The sequence below is a fragment of the Salmo salar genome, chromosome ssa19, assembly GCF_905237065.1.
Source record: "Salmo salar chromosome ssa19, Ssal_v3.1, whole genome shotgun sequence".
In the NCBI taxonomy this organism is placed as follows: Eukaryota; Metazoa; Chordata; class Actinopteri; order Salmoniformes; family Salmonidae; genus Salmo; species Salmo salar.
In genome coordinates, this window is record NC_059460.1 from 7,172,567 (window position 1) to 7,185,191 (window position 12,625).

General features: G+C 38.6%; 1 protein-coding gene across 2 annotated transcripts in view; it reads left to right on the forward strand.

The window, feature by feature from the left end:
- Positions 1-741: 741 nt before the first annotated feature.
- Positions 742-12,625, forward strand: part of LOC106578366 (zinc finger protein 518A) — a 32,040-nt gene continuing 20,156 nt past the window's right edge. For both annotated transcript variants that reach the window (XM_014157085.2, XM_014157084.2), the window contains exon 1: positions 742-1,011. The gene's annotated coding sequence lies outside the window, so the exon portion shown is untranslated. The remainder of the gene's footprint in view (positions 1,012-12,625) is intronic.

Below are 12,625 nucleotides of genomic sequence, written 5' to 3' on the forward strand. Positions count from 1 at the left end.
GGAGGTTTTAGTCGCGCAATTTTACATCTAACCAAGATGTTTGGTGCAGTATTTCTCCGGTGAAAACATTTGCATGAAAACGAGTCTCTCCTTCAAAGACAACAAAACGTTTGGTTGAAGGATCCCTCAGACGGGGTGTAGACTACAGCTACGAACTTCCGCTTGCCTCGAAAAAAAATAAATTGTGCGCACAAACCATAGAAATTGAATTAATAGAAAATACATGGAATATCATGGGTACACTTGCAATGGCTGCCTGGTATTGTGACGCAAGAATTTACATGGTACAGTAGAATGTTAATTTAACTTATGCTAACTGATGTGGCTCCAGCAATGGAATGTAATTTATTTTATGTCCGTTGAGTTGCTAAAACAAATCACAGCCCAAATTGATGGGTACACTTCCGGCTTTGCCACTATGGGTACGCTTGCAATGGCCGCCAGTCCATCCATTATGCATAATTCAATTGAATGGGGATAACCGTTCTATTCATTCTAGTGCTATGGCACGAACAGTAATCCTTCTAACCCCCCCCCTTAAAAGATTTAGATGCACTATTGTAAAGTGGTTGTTCCACTGGATATCATAAGGTGAATGCACCATTTTGTAAGTCGCTCTGGATAAGAGCGTCTGCTAAATGACTTAAATGTAATGTAAATGTAACAGCCGGAAAAAAACATTGCAGAAGACCACAACGTCACAAAATGTCGTCATAATATATGCAGGAACTGTTTCGGATGGGAAGCACTACCATGATAATTTAGCGAAACAGATGGATGTAGAACACGGGCCTGTGAACATTGTCTTCATATGAATTTGACTCTTCTGAATCGGTCGCATAGGAAAATTATTTTCTAAATGCTCGAACAGCTCTTGAATCGAGTCTAGCAGGTAATCCATATTCATCCGCTTTAGATGCCTCACCAACCTCAGTCAATCAGCAACGGAGTACCCGGATGGGACTGTCATGGCCGCCGTCGCTGAACTGCAAGGCTGAAGAGAAAAGGAAGGTAAATTAATCAACTGTAAACCCCTTTTAATTTTAGCAGTCAAGAATGTCTAATTTCTAACCATATTTCCATTGTGAGGTGTTATTTCTCGAGTGGGTAAGCTCTATTTTTGTATTCCAACCGGTTACACCAAAGTCACAACGTAAAGTAATTATATCAGTATCAAGGATGAAGTTGGTTAGTTAAGCAACGTTAGCTAGAACAGTGGGAATTCGCAAGACAAACAATGTTTAATGCTTCCTTACACTGGTTTTGTATACGTCCACGTTTCTAAAAGTTGGATAATGTAGAGGCTCTATAGATGGGTTGGTTGTTTAGCAACAAAAATGAGATGCGCCCAACCCATGGGGCAAAACGGATGAGGTTGGCTTAGATTGTTGACAACGTGTAAGCTGTATTTTGTCTCCACTGTGTTTTGAAAACATACATTTGCACAATGACCACTTGTTGTTTCACAAATACATCGTTAGTTGTTAATTAACTAGCTATTGAACTAGAATTTTAGCCTTATTAGCATTGACATGAAATCAGTCAAAACGAGACATGGTATCAATAACAATTTGAAACGAGCCACTTACGATTCACCACATGGCAGTTTCTTGACATTTTGCAAGCAATCTAGCCATCCAGAATCACAACATGGAAGCGCGCACATCGTTTTTTGTGACATTGTCAGCCAACCCATCTGTAGGATAGCTTAGCCACCTCGCGAACCAGGGCTGCGTTCAGTATGTTTTTACGTTCAATTGAATGGAAACGGTACTATACTGATCGACCAGTTGAAAAATGGGGAGGGGTTGGGGAAGATGTCAGCATGGTCACTTGTCCAGTTCAAAACAACTGGGAATCCGGAACTCTCCGACTTCAGTGGGTTCAAGACAACTGAGGGGGATCACTGACTTTATCATTTGACCTAGTTTTTTCCCCGAGTTCCCAGTTGTCTTGAAAGCTCCAACTGCCCTATAAATACATCACTCATTGCCTCAAGCCACACACACCAAACGGGAGCAAACTGTGTTCAATAACGTTTTGGAAAAACGTGTCGCTCACAACAAACCGTTCCGCAATGTAGCGAACGTTCAAGCGAACTGAACGCACCTCTGGCTTCCCTATAACGGGATGCCTGGGGCTATGCCTTGGCAGAAATCGGCTAAAGATGGGTCAGAACCTAGTGTAAATCAGTGACTCCTCCTAACACGTCAAACCAATCAAATGCCTTGCTTGGCAGAGCTCCGAAGGTGCTCACCAGATTAGTGCCATAGGAGAAACAGTGCTTGAGGACTAAAATGTCTACAAAACACTGGTAACAAAACATTTCAGTTCGTTTGTAGCACGCTGGATTTCACAGCTTTTCTCTGTTATTTTGAGATGCGCTAAAGCTGCAGCAAGAGGGGAGAAATGGTCGACAATGCTGGCCATATCAATATTTTTAATTTAGCTGTTTCTGAAGTGATATTTGGCTCTAAAGGCTAGCATCAGGGACAAGAAGTAGCTAGCCACAATGAGGTTTGTTTTGAAGAAAGTCAGCTAACCTTGTAAGCTACCTAGGTATAACTAACTAGAGTAAAATTTCTGTCATGATTATAAAGCCAACAAAATGTTCATAAAAACAGGATATTATTAACATAAAAGTTTAGCTGTGTTAGTCCAGTCACTATCTTATCCAGGGTCAGTGATACATAAAGCAACCATTTACTGTCTATGAGAACAACTGCAGTAATTTTGCATGTAACATTGCTAAAATGAATGAAATGAACCTCATAAAATGTTACCTGTAATGCTCATCTCCTGTAGTCTAGTTGTCATCTCGTTATTTTCATACTGTAAATTACAAGGGTTGGATTTGCACTAAGCTATTTTTTGTCAGCACTAAAAAGGCATGTACAAAATCTGGTATAATTGTGATATGTGATTAAGCAACATTGATACTAGATCATTTGGAATAATAGTTTAACTCTTAAAAGGTGCAATATGCAGAAATCGCTCTGCCATTTCCTGGTTGCAAAAGTTAATGGTTCGTCTAATTTCAGTTTGTGACAAAACAAGCAAGTATAGTGTACTTAAGATAATCACTGTACCATCTAAACTGCTGTGAAATGTATTTTCCATAACCAAAAATAATAATTTCAGCTGATTTGAAGCTGGTGTACAAAAGTAAGACACTAAAACTAAACTTTATCACTGGAAGCATAAAAATAATGCAAGTTACATATTGCAGCTTTAAAATAAGTTTAAACACTTAAGAATCAACACATCACTTCAAAATGTGCAAATAAGCAAATAACTTGTATGTCAGATTAGACATCTTCGTGTAAACAACAATAGATAATTGAGGAGGAACAAGTAGGCTATTATGAAAAACGACATACCAGCGGTGACCAACCTTGCGCCACAATCTACTGGGTGAGCAGACTTCTATTCCAGCCCAGCAATAGTACTCTTGATTGTCATCTCATTAGATTTGATAAATTGAATCAGGTGTGTTATTTGCTGGGCTGAAACAGCCCTGCAAACCTTCAGCAGGGTTGGGCCTCCTCCAATTGTAATGGGTTTATACATTGTGATGTTTAACTGTATTTTTGAATACAACAATTGCTGACAAATGGGCTTACACATATAACCCATGGCACATAGACTGCTGCGCCACTCAGAAGCTAAGGCACTGCATCTCAATGATTGAGGCCTCACTACAGACCCTGGTTCGATCCTGGGAGTCCTATAGGGCGGCGCACAATTGGCCAAGTGTCGTTTTGGTTTCGCTGTGTAGGCCGTCATTGTAAATAAGAATTTGTTCTTAACTGACTTGACTAGTAAAATAAATTAAAATTATAATAAATATAGGATACACCTGTCTCTTGGGACATCTCTCTTCATCTGATAACAGGCTTTCACAGCTTTCCATATCAGGGGACAGAAAACATCACAAAGAAACAGGCTTCATTATACTAAAATTAGACCGCACTGAATATTATGTTGCTGTTATCGCTCAGTCCTCAGTTTCCCTTCCATGGACTGGCACTGGAGAATCTTTTCATGATGTCCTCCCACAAAATGACCTGCCCTATCCAGTACAGTAGCCTACACTCTCCCTTTACTGAAAGCTGGAGCTGCAAATTCACCTTCTTCCTTATTTTTATTTGTTTCTTTTTTTCTTTAACCTTTTTAACTAGGCAGCTTCCATTGCTGTTATCTACAAATGCATTTGGAGACTTTTTAATTTACAATGATAGCTAGCTAATAGGAAGTTGGCTACCTGATGACATTTAATTCACTTAGCTAAACAGTGTATAGTTAGCTTTTTACAAAATAGTGGGCAATCTTCACTGTTTTTGGTAGTAGCAAAGCGCAGCCATCTGGATGAATGCAGATTATGAAAAAAGTTGGTTTGTCACCAGAGCGGTTTAGAATGTGTTGTGACGTTTGACTTTATCAGCAGGGCCTAAAATGCACTTTTTCTTTCACAAGCCACAGTGGCAGGTAGATGAGAAAAATCTACCAGCCAAAATATTTTTTCACCATAAATGCATAAAAAAACTGACCATGCTTTGTAATGTTTCCAAAACAATAAATCTATTAGTAAGGAGTGATGTGGTATATTGCTCAATTTCATTTTTTCTTTTTACCAAAGTGTCAGATAAGACAAAAAGGTTCAGTGTATGGGTGAGAGAGATGTCTCTTTGCTATCAGTTGAAGCAACAGATTCAAACTAACATTGAAAAACAACCAAGCTTGTGAACAAAACCTTGTAAATAGCCAAGAAACACTGACAGTCTCACTTTGCTGACTTTCTTAAATTAGACCAACTTTTATGCCTGTGCCAGCGCCTCCAAAAATGTATCTATCAGTGCTTCACTCGCAAAGCTGTTGATACGTGAGGTGGTTGTACGATTTGTATTTCTTTGTGCCATTAGCAGCTATGAAACAAAACATCAGAAACACTTTGAAAACAGCTACTTAAGCATTTTTCTGCTACAAATCGCAACTCGCACGTACTTCACTTTTGACTCTTTTTATTCACAAATGCGAATGTAATGCTCGCACTGTAGAGCCCTGCAAATTGACCACCTGCCAACATGACTGGCGAAGTACACATTCTTACCCACCAATACCTAAATCTATCCGCATTTGGCGGGTGTTCATTTTCATGTCTTGTTTACCAGCGTAATCCACTTTTAAATTTCAATAAATATATATTGCAAACTGTCAACCACACTTGATATCTTGAAAACGAACACTTGACACTAGTATAGGCAACAACTACCCAGACAGAAAACAGTGAAGTACATAACATATACGTGAGTGTGGGGGGAGGATTTTAAAAAATGTAACGTCCAATCAAAATCTTGCCTCTGGGAGCCAGCAGACCATTCAAACCGTTTATGCAATATACAATTCTCCAGACCTCCAAGGGAGGCATGGCAACTTGAGACTAAGGCTCAGGGCTGTTCCAGAGTAAAAAAATAAAATAAATAAATCTTAGTTGACCGAGAGTCGTCTGTTCTTTCGACCAATCATTTGGTTGACGTTTTTAAACTTATTTTTCATATATAGGATGTCTGTTTTAATCAGATCAACTGTATTCACTGAGCTTGTCTGATGCTTTAAGCGCACTGTTTGATTAAATAATTAAGACGCACACACATTACTAGAGGTAGTCCAACTGCAGTTGATTTGATTGTGCTGGCCGGACTCAGACTTGCTGCACTGTATATAATTGTTTTCTTCTTCGAATAAATCACCCAGACTATCACCCAGAACATCAAGTGTTTATCACGGTCCTTGTTGCTGAAACTGCAATGTAATTACAGCCATTTCTGACTGAAAAGTTCTGATACCGAAATCCCTAATTTGTTTAGGAAAAACATTCCCTATTCCCTTAACCATTGCTCTCTTTACATGACACATGTATGCTTTGCAAGCACGTGACCAATAGGGCCTGACCTATAGCATATCATAATCACATCAAATTGGTTATAACAAACTCAACACCGTAACTAGAGGTCGACCGATTATGATTTTTCAACGTCAATACCGATTATTGGAGGACCAAAAAAAGCCGATACCGATTAATTGGCCAATTTTTTTATTATTATTTTTTTTAATGTATTTGTTGATTTGAATTAATGACAATTACAACAATACTGAATGAACACTTATTTTAACTAAATATAATACATCAATAAAATCAATTTAGCCTCAAATAAATAATGAAACATGTTCAATTTGGTTTAAATAATGCAAAAACAAAGTGTTGGAGAAGAAGGTAAAAGTGCAATATGTGCCATGTAAAAAAGCTAACGTTTAAGTTCCTTGCTCAGAACATGAGAACATATGAAAGCTGGTGGTTCCTTTTAACATGAGTCTTCAATATTCCCAGGTAAGAAGTTTTAGGTTGTAGTTATTATAGGAATTATAGGACTATTTCTCTCTATACGATTTGTATTTCATATACCTTTGACTATTGGATGTTCTTATAGGCACTTTAGTATTGCCAGTGTAACAGTATAGCTTCCGTCCCTCTCCTCGCTCCTTCCTGGGCTAGAACCAGGAACACATCGACAACAGCCACCCTTGAAGCAGCGTTACCCATGCAGAGCAAGGGAAACAACTACTCCAAGTCTCAGAGCGAGTGACGTTTGAAACGCTATTAGCGCGCACCCGGCTAACTAGCTAGCCATTTCACATCGGTTACACCAGCCTAATCTTGGGAGTTGACAGGCTTGAAGTCATAAACGGTGCAATGCATTGTGAAGGGCTGCTGGCACACGTACAAAAGTGCTGTATGAATGAATGCTTACAAGCCTGCTGGTGCTTACCACCGCGCAGTCAGACTGCTCTATCAAATCATAGACTTAATTATAACATAATAACACACATAAATACGAGCCTTAGGTCATTAACCTGTCTGGGCCAGTGGGACGCTTGCGTCCCACCCTAATCAACAGCCAGTGGAATCGCGTCGCGCTAAATGCAAAACCTCATAAATGCTATAACTTCAATTTCTCAAACATATGACTATTTTACACCGTTTTATAGATACACCTCTCCTGAATCGAACCACGTTGTCCGATTTCAAAAAGGCTTTACAGCAAAAGCAAAACATTAGATTATGTCAGCAGAGTACCCAGCCAGAAATAATCACACAGCCATTTTCAAAGCAACTAGCATGCATCACAAATGCCCAAAACACAGCTAAATGCAGCACTAACCTTTGACAACCTTCATCAGATGACACTCCTAGGACATCATGTTACACAACACATGCATTTTTTGTTCGATAAAGTTCATATTAATATATAAAAACAGCATTTTACATCGGCGCATGACGTTCAGAAAATCTTTTCCCTCAAATGCTTCCGATGATCAGCGCTACAATTTACAAAATTACTATTCGAAAACATTGTTAAAATGTAATATTGTCATTCAAAGACTTATAGATTAACATGTCTTGAATGCCATCTCTTTGCCAGATTTAAAAATAACTTTACTGGGAAATCACACTTTGCAATAAACGACGTGGTATGCCCAGAAAAAAAGTCAAGGATATAAATGTTGGAGCCATCTTGAAACGATCAACCATCAAAAATACTATTGTAAATAATCCCTTACCTTTGATTATCTTTATCAGAAGGCACTTCTAGGAATCCCAGGTCCATAACAAATGTAGTTTTGTTCAAAAAAGTTAATAATTTATCTCCCAATGGTGTTAGAGCGCTCCGAAGGCTAGTGAAAATGTACCGTGTGCGTCTGACTTGTCGTCAGGAATGAGCAAAAAATATATATTTAAGTTCGTTCAAACATGTCAAACGTTGTATAACATAAATCTTTAGGGGCTTTTTCAACCAGGGCTTCAATAATATTCCATTGGGATGGTTGCATTGTCTTTCAAAACGTTTTGAAAAGGGAGAGTACCCATGGTTAAATCGGGTACGTTTTTTTATCCGGCTGTGCAAATACTGCCCCCTAGCCCTAACAGGTTAATATGGTCGAATCCGGAAACTATCATCTCGAAAACAAAATGTTTTTCCTGTCAGTGAAATACGGAACCGTTCCGTATTTTATCTAACGGGTAGCATCCCTAAGTCTAAATATTCCTGTGATGTTGCACAACCTTCAATGTTATGGCATAATTACGTAAAATTCAGGCAAATTAGTTCGCAATGAGCCAGGCGGCCCAAACTGTTGCATATACCCTAACTCTGCGTGCAATGAACGCAAAATGACACCATTTCACCTGGTTAATATTGCCTGCTAACCTGGATTTCTTTTAGCTAAATATGCAGGTTTAAAAATATAGACTTCTGTGTATTGATTTTAAGAAAGGCATTGATGTTTGTGGTTAGGTACAGTCGTGCAACGATTGTGCTTTTTTTGCAAATGCGCTTTTGTTAAATCATCCCCCGTTTGGCGAAGTCGGCTGTCTTTGTTAGGAAGAAATTGTCTTTACAGTTCTCAACGAGCCAGGCGGCTCAAACTGCTGCATATCCCCTGACTCTGTTTGCAAGAGAAGTGACACATTTTCCCTAGTTAAAAGACATTCATGTTAGCAGGCAATATTAACTAAATATGCAGGTTTAAAAATATATACACTTGTGTATTGATTTTAAGAAAGGCATTGACGTTTATGGTTGGAGCAACGTGTACCGAAGTGATTATATGCAACGCAGGACAGGCTAGATAATCTAGTAATATCATCAACCATGTGTAGTTAACTAGTGATTATGATTGATTGTTTTTTTATAAGATAAGTTTAATGCTAGCTAACAACTTACCTTGGCTTCTTACTGCATTTGTGTAACAGGCAGGCTCCTCGTGGAGTGCAATGTAAAGCAGGTGGTTAGAGCGTTGGACTAGTTAACTGTAAGGTTGCAAGATTGAATCCCCAAGCTGACAAGGTAAAAATCTGTCGTTCTGCCCCTGAACAAGGCAGTTAACCCACCGTTCCTAGGCCGTCATTGAAAATAAGAATGTGTTCTTAACTGACGTGCCTAGTTAAATAAAGGTTAAAAAAATTAAATAATAATCGGCGTCCAAAAATACCGATTTCCGATTGTTATGAAAACTTGAAATCGGCCCTGGTTAATCGGCCATTCCGATTAACTTCTCTAGGGCCAGTGGGACGATTTCGTCCCACCTACGTAACAGCCAGTGGAATCCCGTGGCGCGTTATTCAAATACCTTAGAAATGCTATTACTTCAATTTCTCAAACATATGACTATTTTACACCATTTTAAAGACAAGACTCTCGTTAATCTAACCACACTGTCCGATTTCAAAAAGGCTTTACAAAGAAAGCAAAACATTAGATTATGTCAGCAGAGTACCCAGCCAGAAATAATCAGACACCCATTTTTCAAGCTAGCATATAATGTCACATAAACCCAAACCACAGCTAAATGCAGCACTAACCTTTGATGATCTTCATCAGATGACAACCCTAGGACATTGTTATACAATACATGCATGTTTTGTTCAATCAAGTTCATATTTATATCAAAAACCAGCTTTTTACATTAGCATGTGACGTTCAGAACTAGCATACCCCCCGCAAACTTCCAGTGAATTTACTAAATTACTCACGATAAACATAATTATTTAAAGAATTATAGATACAGAACTCCTCTATGCACTCGCTATGTCCAATTTTAAAATAGCTTTTCGGTGAAAGCACATTTTGCAATATTCTAAGTAGATAGCCCGGCATCACAGGGATAGCTATTTAGACACCCACCAAGTTTAGCCCTCACCAAAGTCAGATTTACTATAAGAAAAATGTTATTACCTTTGCTGTTCTTCGTCAGAATGCACTCCCAGGACTTCTACTTCAATAACAAATGTTGGTTTGGTTCAAAATAATCCATAGTTATATCCAAATAGCGGCGTTTTGTTCGTGCGTTCAAGACACTATCCGAAAGGGTAAAGAAGGGTGACGCGCCCGACGCGTTTTGTGACAAAAAAATTCTAAATATTCCATTACCGTACTTCGAAGCATGTCAACCGCTGTTTAAAATCAATTTTTATGCCATTTGTCTTGTAAAAAAGCGATACATTTTCCGACCGGGAATCTGTGTTTTAGTACAAAGAGAGAGAAAATAAAAACATGGTGTCGCCTCGTGCACGCGCCTCAGTCTCATTGTCCTCTGATAGACCACTTACCAAAGGCGCTAATGTTTTTCAGCCAGGGGCTGGAATTACATCATTCAGCTTTTTCCCGGGTTCTGAGAGCCTATGGGAGCCGTAGGAAGTGTCACGTTACAGCAAAGATCCTCAGTTTTCAATAAAGAGAGTCAAGAAGAACAAGAACTTGTCTGACAGGCCACTTCCTGTAAGGAATCTTCTCAGGTTTTTGCCTGCCATATGAGTTCTGTTATACTCACAGACACCATTCAAACAGTTTTAGAAACTTTAGGGTGTTTTCTATCCATATGTAATAAGTATATGCATATTCTAGTTACTGGGTAGGAGTGGTAACCAGATTAAATCGGGTATGTTTTTTATCCAGCCGTGTCAATACTGCCCCCTAGCCCTAACAGGTTAAATATTGCAAAAACAAAGTGTTGGAGAAGAAAGTAAAAGTGCAATATGTGCCATGTAAAAAAAGCTAACGTTTAAGTTCCTTGCTCAGAACATGAGAACATATGAAAGCTGGTATTTCCTTTTAACATGAGTCTTCAATATTCCCAAGTAAGAAGTTTTAAGTTGTCGTTTTATATAGGACTATATCTCTCTATACCATTTGTTTCATATACCTTTGACTATTTGATGTTCTAATATGTACTTTAGGCTTGAAGTCATAAACAGCGCAATGCTTGAAGCATTGCGAAGAGCTGCTGGCAAACGCAGTAAAGTGCTGTTTGAATGAATGCTTACGAGCCTGCTGCTGCCTACCACCGCTCAGTCAGACTGCTCTATCAAATCATAGACTTATTTATAATATAATAACACACAGAAATACGAGCCTTAACCTGTTGGGGCTAGGGGGCAGTATTTTCACGGCTGGATAAAAAAACGTACCCGATTTAATCTGGTTACTAATCCTACCCAGTAACTAGAATATGCATATACTTATTATATATGGATAGAAAACACCCTAAAGTTTCTAAAACTGTTTGAATGGTGTCTGTAATTATAACAGAACTCATTTGGCAGGCAAAACCCTGAGACATTTTCTGACAGGAAGTGGATACCTGATGTGTTGAATTACCTTTAAGCCTATGCCATTGAAACACACAGGGGTTGATTAATGTTTTGGCACTTCCAATTGCTTCCACTAGATGTCACCAGCCTTTACAAAGTGTTTTGAGTCTTTTACTGTGAGATCTGACCGAACAAGAGCCATGGAACGGTGATGGCCGATTAGACTCTGGCGCGCGAGTTCATGTTGGGTACCCTCGTTCCAATACGTTATAAAAGAGAATGCATTCGTCCACCTTGAATATTATTCATGTTCTGGTTAAAAAAGGCACTAATGATTTATGCTATACAACGTTTGACATGTTTGAACGAACGTAAATATATTTTTTCCCCTCGTTCATGACGAGAAGTCCGGCTGGCTTAGATCATGTGCTAACAACACGGAGCTTTTTCGATATAAATGAGCTTTTTTGAACAAAACTACATTCGTTATGAACCTGGGATTCCTGGAAGTGACATCTGATGAAGAGAATCAAAGGTAATGGATTATTTACATAGTATTTTCGATTTTAGATCTCTCTAACATGGCCGTTTGTCTGTATAGCAAAGCATATTTTTCTGGGCGCAGTGCTCAGATTATTGCAAAGTGTGATTTCCCAGTAAGGTTATTTTTAAATCTGGCAAGTTGATTGCGTTCAAGAGATGTAAATCTATAATTCTTTAAATGACAATATAATATTTTACCAATGTTTTCTAATTTTAATTATTTAATTTGTGGTGCTGACTTGACTGCCGGTTATTGGAGGGAAACGATTTCCTCAACATCAATGCCATAGTAAAACGCTGTTTTTGGATATAAATATGAACTTGATAGAACTAAAAATGCATGCATTGTCTAACATAATGTCCTAGGAGTGTCATCTGATGGAGATTGTAAAAGGTTAGTGCATCATTTTAGCTGGTTTTATGGTTTTGGTGACCCTGTCTTTGAATTGCCAAAACATTACACACAGCTATTGTCAATGTACTCTCCTAACATAATCTAACTTTATGCTTTCGCCGTAAAACCTTTTTGAAATCGGACAACGTGGTTAGATTAAGGAGATGTTTATCTTTCAAAGGGTGTAAGATAGTTGTATGTTTGAAAAATTTGAATTTTGACATTTATTTGGTTTCAAATTTGCCGCTCTTGAAATGCACCTGCTGTTGATAGGGTGCACCACGGGTGGCACGCTAGCGTCCCACATAGCCCCAAGAAGTTAATATGGTTAAATCCGGACACTATCATTTCGAAAACAAAACTTTTATTCTTTCAGTGAAATACGGAACTGTTCTGTATTTTATCTAATGGGTGGCATCCATAAGTCTAAATATTGCTGTTACATTGCACAACCTTCAATGTTATGTCATAATTACGTCGAATTCCGGGAAATTAGTTTGCAACGAGCCAGGCGGCCCAAACTGTTGCATATACCCTGA